The sequence below is a fragment of the Leptidea sinapis genome, chromosome 35 (genome assembly GCF_905404315.1).
Source record: "Leptidea sinapis chromosome 35, ilLepSina1.1, whole genome shotgun sequence".
In the NCBI taxonomy this organism is placed as follows: Eukaryota; Metazoa; Arthropoda; class Insecta; order Lepidoptera; family Pieridae; genus Leptidea; species Leptidea sinapis.
In genome coordinates, this window is record NC_066299.1 from 8531352 (window position 1) to 8541184 (window position 9833).

Here is a 9833-nt window from a genome sequence, read left to right on the forward strand (position 1 = left end):
TAGTATTTTATATACTAGCGTACAGGCGACCTGACAGCACGATAATGCGCGACCAATGTCAATTTATTGATAAATTGTGCTAATAGTCTAATATAGTAGTCTAATATGCAAAATACTAAGAAGCTAATGTCAAGCGTGGCTGACTGCTTAGGACTTGTCAATAAAATCGGTTACAGTAACAATAATATAAGGTGAGTTTGTTGCGCCCCTTCTTCTCTCTAGTAGTAGTAGTATCTAGTATATTAGAAATGACATCAAAAAGAATTCTACAGGACTTTTATGCCTTTTAATAGGTTAATATTTCTGTCTTATTGTATCTCAGTTAGAGATGTTCTTTACTCTCACTGTATCATCGTCTATACGCTAGTTTACTGTATGTTAATATCTGTTATAGCGTAATACAAACTTTGTCAGCGGCATATTTTCAAATTCAAATTCAAATTTTTATTAAAAATAGGATGTGACATCACTTATTGAAAGTCAAAAAAAACTACCACCCATTCCAAAATGAATGCCTTAGGCCTGAGAAGAATGGGCGCAACAAACTCAGCGGGCTCATTTTTTCATTTAAAATATGTTTTACACTTAAAGTAACATTTACAAAGTAACAAATTTATTGTACAATTAAACTTATTATTTAATAGCCTGAGGGTGGTCGCTCCATTCCCAATCTGTGGTATCATTAAGAAAGTCATTGTTTTAGTAATCATTACCACACAAACGTTTTTTAACAATTCTTTTGAATAACGAAATACTTTTGTTTTGAACATTTTCCGTTCAATTCATTCATATTCTTAGATCAAGCATCAAAACAGAATTTCAATATAAATCACATCGTAAAGACTTGCGGTAACAAAATGCTAATACTTCAATTACGACTGAGTAGAAAAGATATGTTAATAGAGCCTCTGAGTAAGTGTTCCTTTAACTTGATTTATTGTCAATGCTATCATTTTAGTGTTATTACACTCAATATTAAAACATAAATAATTGATAAGCCACTTGCTAGAACGGTATGATTGCCTGACTTTGAGCGGATCTGATGTTAATAGTCATGCCAGTTTAACGAAACTTTCATCTACTGAGTTAGTTGGTGATGTTGGAATAAATAAATTTTGATTAGGCAACCAATAGTTATTAGTGAATTGCTTATTACATATCTAACTATAAAATATTTAAAAATGATGTGAATAATTTTTGATGTGAATATTTATTAAATAATTTACGTTGGGTAGGTAGTTTTGAGATAAGGGATAAGCTACAAGCTCACATGAACAACACTCGAAATATGAGAAGTTTGCATTTGTCGTTAGACAGGAATTTAAAATCAAATCAAAATTGTTCGTAATTCTTATTTTGATTACCAGAAGTCAAATAAAGTTTTAGATATAAAAAGATAGTAATATTGTAAAAAAAATTATATTAGGGGTGAAAATTGACGAGAGGAATGATGAAAATCCATTTGATTAAAAAAAACACAAGGTTAGTGATATACGAGTAACATAGATGTTCATTCCCTGCTTAGTTGTAGCCTAAATCTGCAATCTGTTATTGTGAACGTGCATTTTATAAGAGGAAAAACATGAGGGTTACATTTAAAGCTTGATGAAAAAATCGGATTGATGATAAATTTATATTAGAAGATATTTATCATTATTAAATTTCTCTACACCCAGTTGCTAAAAACTTTCATTTCGTCTTTAATAATATTTCACAGATGTGAAAACACATTTAATTTTTCCAGGAATCTGACACAAAAACCAGGTTCTTACACAAGATGACCAACGTCACGTCTCACTTCCCCTATTGCATCTGTATTATTGTCTCATAATGATTTGCATAAGTGACTAAAGTCTTGTGCCCATTTATTACTTCTTCATCGTTATGGTTCTTTTGACGTCGTTAATAAAATGTGCATTTAGCCTAAGATCCACAGTTTTCAAAACGTATACTTGTAGCCAAAATTGTAACCACATGACCAACAAATACATCGCAAAAACAATGAGTGAAAGAGGCACCGCCTCCTCGTAGAACAGCTTGAGATCTGTCGATCAGAACACGATTGATGTTATTTGATTACATCATAGATGACGTCACGAGGTAAGTATGCAGTTGATAATCGTACTTCGCTGTAAAGTAATTCACTTGCCCTTCGATGTCGAACTTAAATAACTTAGCTTATAATCAAACTTAGTTACAAACATTTTGTTAAAAAAATCCGCTTTTAAGGAATTGAAGGGAAATACGGTAATTTGCGATATCATAAGTGATCACTCCTGTACATTCTATCTAGGGGACAGTACATTCTCGATGATACGAATGATATTAAGATTCTCAAAACATAAAATGTGGCTTTATGTTCCTCGAACGATTCTTATAAATATTTTTTGCGTATCACGGAGATGGCTCGGTCATATAGAGCTGAGGTAGGTTACCTAGATTTTTAAAATACGATTCGGCAACTTGTTACACTTAGTTTAAGGGTCCTTCTGTCTTAAGTTATTACGTATTAAGGTAACCCAACATCATCTAATAGTGACCATATCAATATTAAAAAAAAATATATTAAATAAATAGATTAACTTTCACCTCTAAACAATTTCTCTATGGGTTTTTTTCGGAGGCTTTGATGTTATAATTTTCACAAATCTGGACGGTAAATGCTTCTCAGTCAATCGTATTCACAAATTGAAAATTCCAAAGATCCAAAGTCAACATTTAGTTAGATATGACTCTCGATAGTGCCATGTAAGCGTCCAACACAAATACCAAATTTATAAATAATTTTACAATCTTGCAGTTGGTATATCTAGAAATCTAGAACAAAATTGCATAATATTTTAGTTTTTCCTTGACTAATACACAAAACAATAATTCTATGTTTGCTAAAGTGCTTTAGACTGTTGATGATCGATCAGTCAGTCAATCAGTGAGTGACGAAATTAAAAAAACTTTGACTCTTTATAATTCTTAATCTACTGGTTCAAATTGTCTAAAATTTAAAATATACCGTTTTTATACAGTGTTGTCTGCTTGCTTAAGTATTGAGTGCTTCGAAAAGCTGCTGAACAGCATCAGCACTTCTCTTTGTTGTTAAGCAATACTGTGCAAGAAAGCAAAATTTTGTATTAGTTTGAAGCGCGCCTTTGCCAATGAAATTACTGAGCTAGTAATGTAGCAATAAGTATCTCGGTCTCAAAATGACCAGCGCAATTGCTATGCCGCCAAAAATGTTGCGTGAAGTAACCCGATATTTTTGGCGGCAAAATCTAGAGTGCAAGTACTTTTTGTTGGGCAAGGCGTACCATTTCATCAAATGAGAATAAAAAAGATATTAAAAAGAATATGTTCTGCTCTAATATAAAAGCTTTTTAAAGCGATGCACCGATATATACTTACATAGTCACAAGTTAGTAGCCAATAAATTCTCTTATGCATTTATTAATGAATACAACAATAACCTTATCAATAATCTAAGGCACGACAAATGACATCAGGCGAATAAATAGTGTCATTGTTGCTATGATAAATAATAATTTAATTGTAATAATATAATATCTGTAACTGACCTAAAGTGTATAAGAATAAAGCAAAACGGACATTACTTACTTATTTCAACATCCATGAAAAATTGGTGGCGAGAAATACTTAAGAAAATTAAAATATTATTTCCTATGCATTTTATATGCACATATTTAGCGCTTTAAAATGTATTTAATTTGAAAAGTTTCTATATTTATAAGAGCTCGATGCTAATTATATATTAATATTCCGTGTTTAATTTGTGTGTAATATACTAATAAAAGGACTTCGGATTCAAAGGAATTTTTTACGGAATAGTTTCAGGTTGTAGTATAATAATAATCTGTTGACAATGGCAGCTACAACTCATACAAGGCTCATACATATTCAAGTTTGTTGAGAATGCTATTTGGAGTTATAGATTATTATTATAAAAAAGGAATTATCTTCTTTTTTTATTGTTTCATGGGTACTCTACCCAGACGCGATTAAAGACCAATAGAACAGCTCTATATCTTTATTTAATTTCGTTATTTATCAAACTACTGAATAAGTTATTATTAGGTAACTTTTATAGAACAGTTTGAATTATACCAACGGCAAATGGCACATGCTCATTTACTATTCATAAATTTTCCTCCACTTGGTACTGGTACTTTTTCGAGGACTTCAAAATTAGTTCAAAAATATTACAATTGGTGTTTCGGATATCTATGGCTGGTTGAATCACGATTCCCCATCACGTGAGCCACTTGCCTGTTTGTCCCCTCTTATATATGAAAAAAAAAATACAGTTGCAGAGAATGCCAATGGAAGGTAAAAAGTAAGAACTTTTAGTATGCTTAAAAACAATTAAACTATTAATTTCAATTTATTTGTAAAATATATTTTCTATTATATATTAATCAAACAAAAACACTTTTTCAGCAATGCACAGTATATAAATATTAAACTTTTAACTAAATCCATTCAGTATCACTTATAAGATATACACAGCACTAATGTTGCACAATACGTCAGCGGTATAGCTACAGATATACTGCTATAAGCATTTCGGTGACGCGAACTCACGTGATTTAACGCATCCAAAAAGTGTCTAACTATAATATGATATAGATAGATATTATTTTTTTAATTATTTATTTATAGCATACGCTTGTAATGAGCATATCGTTGACGAGAACCCATAAGATTTTCTCCTACCTAAAAGTTCCAACGCGGCTACAGAAGTTTTCTCATCAAAAATTGATAGATTTGTGATTAAATACTTCAAACAATTTTTGAATTGAAAATTATTCAAAGAACGGCAACAACTATTGGATAAACAACTATCCTAGAGTTATCGAAACGCGTTGCACAGATTATTGTTTGGTGTTGCTCAATAGTAATAATTAGAACATGGAATGGAATCAAATGGTTACCTTTATACTTGTTAAATCTTATCATTGAGTACAAACTCAGCCGTAATTAAGCTCGATCGTGTCTTAGACAATAAACCATTAATTGTCTCAGAATAATTTATTTACAGCTGTGCGTATCTCTGTCAGTGCTATTACAAGATATTCATTAGCTGTTGCGATAATTTTGGGAACGGGTTGTTATTATATTTGTGTACATGTGTTGCGTACTTCTCCTTCATAAGAGGATTTTCAAGGGACTTTGTTCACCGTACTAACAAAATGTAAATAGAATTTTCTTTGCCCAGTCGGTATGGTTTATTTGAAAAAATCTAAATGGCCACGGACACAAGAGGGCGTGGGTGGTGCTAATACATTTCCAAATTCTGATCTTCCAATCCTAAGAATAAAAAAAAATAACTTCCAAAGAGTATTCCATCAGTTTTACTCAAACAGTTGGGTATATATATTATTAATACCCGGTGACATTCAAATTCAAATCAAATATTTTTATTCAAAATATGATATGACAACACTTCTTGAAAGTCAAAAACTACAGCCCATTTCAAAAAGAATGCCTCAGTAATGCATTTCAAGAAGAATGGGCGCAACAAACTCAGGGCTTTTTTTTCATCAAAAAATATGTTTAAGAAAGTAATATTGTACAATTAAACTTATTATTTAATAGCTTGAGGGCGGTCGTTCCATTCCCAATCCGTGGAATCATTAAGAAAGTCATTTATGTTATAGTAACCTCTACCAGTGGGAGGCTTCTTTGCACAGTATGGCGGATTATCGCGACACAGAACGATAGGAACTACATAACTACATATTAACAACAAAAGTCAAAACGTAACAAAGATAAGATCTAATACAGCACAAAATATCACATGTACCTAACGGTAATGAAACTACAAGCCGTACTGACGCAACACGAGGTGGTGGAAAGTGAACGGGAGAGCACTTCACGTTCCAGCGAAGTCCAGGAATAATGTGGCCGTGTATATTTATCTTGGACACGATACTATTATTCACCTTGAAAAATCTCTAAGATTTTGTTGTCATGCTCATCTGCTCTGCTGATCTACGAGAGAAATTTGTGTGTCCTTGAGTACACGTCTGAAGTGAATCATAATCAAGACTTTGTTAATAGGAAGGAGGAGGAAGGAGGAAAGGAGGTCATATGGAATACAACAATTTTTTTGTTCTATACACATATTGTGATTAAATTTAGAATATATTATATTATTACAATTGTTTATAAATTACTTTGGTTGGTCTGGATCATTACGGTGCCTACGTTGACATGAGACGTTTATAACCGATCGAGCGTTACATAACCAAGCGAGATAGCTCAGTTCCATTCAATAAAACGCTCAGCGCGTCTCAAGAAGCTTTCACTTCAATTGATATTTGGGAAAAGTTGTGGCGTTGTATTGTACAGTATCAGAATGTCACTAGCCATTAGAGACAGTAATAGAAATGTAAACATAACATAGTGCAACAACACCAAATGTCATGAATCTACATCAGTTCGTAAAGTGGCTTGACATGGGGAGAAGAATTGATAAGAAGCTTCCAGTAAATCTTTTAAATCATATAACAACTTAGCTTATTAATTTAATATTATACAATTTAAGATAGCCTGTACAATGCATAATGCTCGATAACTTTTAAAAATAAATTAGTAGAAATATAATGTATTACAGATATTTTATTAAGACTTCATCACTATATAGAATAGACATATACGTAATAATCCTGTTACCTTCAGTAATATGGTACAGAAAATGTACAACTAACTCTTTCTGTACCATTTATATATAAATACTATTGTAAATAATGAATGAATTCTCAACATAGTACAAGCACTATTAAAATTTATGTTTACTCGTGTTAGCTGTGTCAAACAATTCAATGCGATAGCATCTCTATTTATATTGTAAGCTTGCTCGGGATGAGGCAGTCTCTTGTAACGCTGGCGTTCATGGTGTGGGATTCACGAAAAATGGTAATGGCATTCATTTTATTTTCACTAATCTGTGAGATACAACTATACTGTATAAGGGTTGGGAAAATAAATGTAAATTTATATGTTAGAATTTGTACTTGCATACATGATTAAAATTGTGTACGATTATTTGGTAGCATTTATACGTTGTATATACATATCCCAGATGGTTGCGAAAGTGAAGTGGCAGTGGGCAGGGCACATAGTTCGACGGAAAGATGGCCGTTGGGGCAGTAAAGTCCTTGAATGGCGACCACGTACCTGGTCAAGATCGCCGGAATACATTGGATGAGGGCAGCGCTGGATCGATCGTTATGGCGATCTTTGGGGGAGGCCTTTATCTAGCAGTGGACTTCTTTCGGCTAAAATGATGATAATGATACGTAATATTACTAAATTCTAGATTATAGGCAGCTACAACATAAGTTTGCAATCAGGTTTTCAACAATGGAAATAGGTCGCAAGTAGAAGTCATGATGCATCGCAATATCTAATCTCACTATCCGAATTAATTTGGCATCACCCTTTAGACACCTAACATCATTCCTGTAGTAAGAGAGTAAAGTCTCTTCAGATCTTTGTGGGACCTCTTGGTACACTGTTATCAAAGAAAATGGAAACTCATGTGAATATTAAATGAATGAAATTGAAAGTAAATTATTAGTTACTATCTATATATCATGTTTTATTGTTATATTTACTATGAAGATAAATAATATAATTGTACTTCTTACTATTCTACCTACCTACCTTTTATCGCTTACGACAAACAGCAGAATTTCAGAATTGCAGCCAAAGGGTTTCTTGTATTTTCTGCTGACAAGCTCTATTTTATCCGAACATATGGTAGAAACGATTCAAAAGTGCTTAGCTTAAGCACGTCATCCCGATGGCCTTATTCTTTGGCGTTGCGTAGAGACGCTGATTCTCTCTGCATCTTCTACCGCATTTATCAAGGAGAGAGTTCAGGGGAGCTGTTCGTTGATTCCAGCGGCCGAATTCCACCACCGGACATTACGTCAAAATGGAAAATACCACCCGCATCACGTTGATATCTGGCATACCACAACCGCGCGTTTTGCAAGAAATGTCTTGCGTCGCATAGCCACTTTGTGGAATCAATTACCGGCTGCTGTTTTCACGAATCGATACGACTTAGAGACCTTAAAGAAAAGAGTATACTCCCACCGCATGTGGATCAATCTCATCTATTAATGAACCTCAGTTATTCCAAATTGATTTTGCTTACCAGAGCAAAATTTAAGGAGAGTACTGTCGAGCGACATGAAATACGACAAGTGGTTTGTAGTGGTTAACGTGCAAGCTTGAGTTTTCTGTGGGCTTAACACAATATGATTCTTATATCCTATTTTGCACAAGTGTTGTCTAAATAGCAAATACATGATATATAGATAATTTATACTTCTAGATAGAGCCTCTTGCTGCTAGACAACCGATGAAAACTGGCCAGGTTTATGACTTTAGTGTGCGTGACAAGCTTAGACTCGCGATTTGTATGTGACTGTGTTAGCGTGCGTGCAATACTCAAAATAGAGGTTAACAGTCAGCCTCAGTTTTTTCGACGTTTTATCTTTATGATTTATACGTATTAATGATAAAGGGGTTGAACATTTCACGAGAGAGACTTGCAAGGTCAGTAAATTTATTTATAGTTTACTTCATTCATTTAATTTTATTAGTCACGAACATTGTTACATTCAAAAACTACAAAACTATTAATATCTTTCCTATGTAAGTTCATTTTATAAATTATTAAATTAAAGTTGTTATTAAATAGAAACAATTTAAAACATTTCGTAATTTACCTCAATACTCTAGGTAGTTGTCGTTACATTGTTTCAAGTTTGTGCAAACAAATTTAGTGGAGCTCCTAATACGTGTAGGCTTATCGTAACGGGATGGACGGTGTTTGTAATTGTTTGAACAAGATGATCATATGCAACGTAGGGTTGCTACACTAAAAAAATAAACATAAATAAAAAATTTTGAAAAAAAAAAACCGACTGGTACTTTTGGTGACAAGACTAGTTTATAAACGTAGGAATCATCAAAATTTGGTAGCCAACTAATGCCTTTAATACCCATTCTGTAATTCATTCTTCATCATTTGGTATCGAGAATCTAGGAAAAAATTTTCCCCGATTACTCTTTATCATATTAGAAAATAACAATATTAGAATCCTTTACACACTCCTCTATTAAATGTCTAATTGTTTTATTTTTGGTTCGAGAAATTAATATGCATGGATCTCAAAACGCATTTAGCAGTGGTTTATCAAACAATCTTATGAATATAGCTTCCATAAATGAGTATAGGATCAGTTTGGATCCGAACTGGCAACCCTATTATATAGGCGCATATACTTTTACTCAATGTTGAGATTGTTAATAGAATGAAGTACCAATCGATGCTCATTGATAAATGTTTGTTGAATGCTTTGGACGTAAGTAAAAACTCATGTCATAGTGTGTTAAGTTGACTTGTTTATCTCCTACTTATAGTATAAGCATTAGTTTTACATAGTTTTATTTTTTCTTGTTTAATTATAATCAATTAAAAAGTTCAGAACAACTAAAACAAATATAATATTTATTTCTAATTCAAATTATTTTTTTTCAAAGTTTTCGTTTGCTTGCGTATGTTCTTCAGTATCACTTCAGTGTACGTCAGATGTCTTCAGACTACACATTATGAAAATACAGTCGTATCAACATTTCAATACATTTTTCAGCAATTGGTTTGCATATAAAAAGATTCCTTTTTGGGATTGCTATAGACTAATAAAATTAGAAGACGGACACTTGCCTCAAGAAAGTCAGCCAAGCATTATTGCAGGGGTGTGTAACGTGATAAGTTATCGTGGCAACTAACACCATCACGT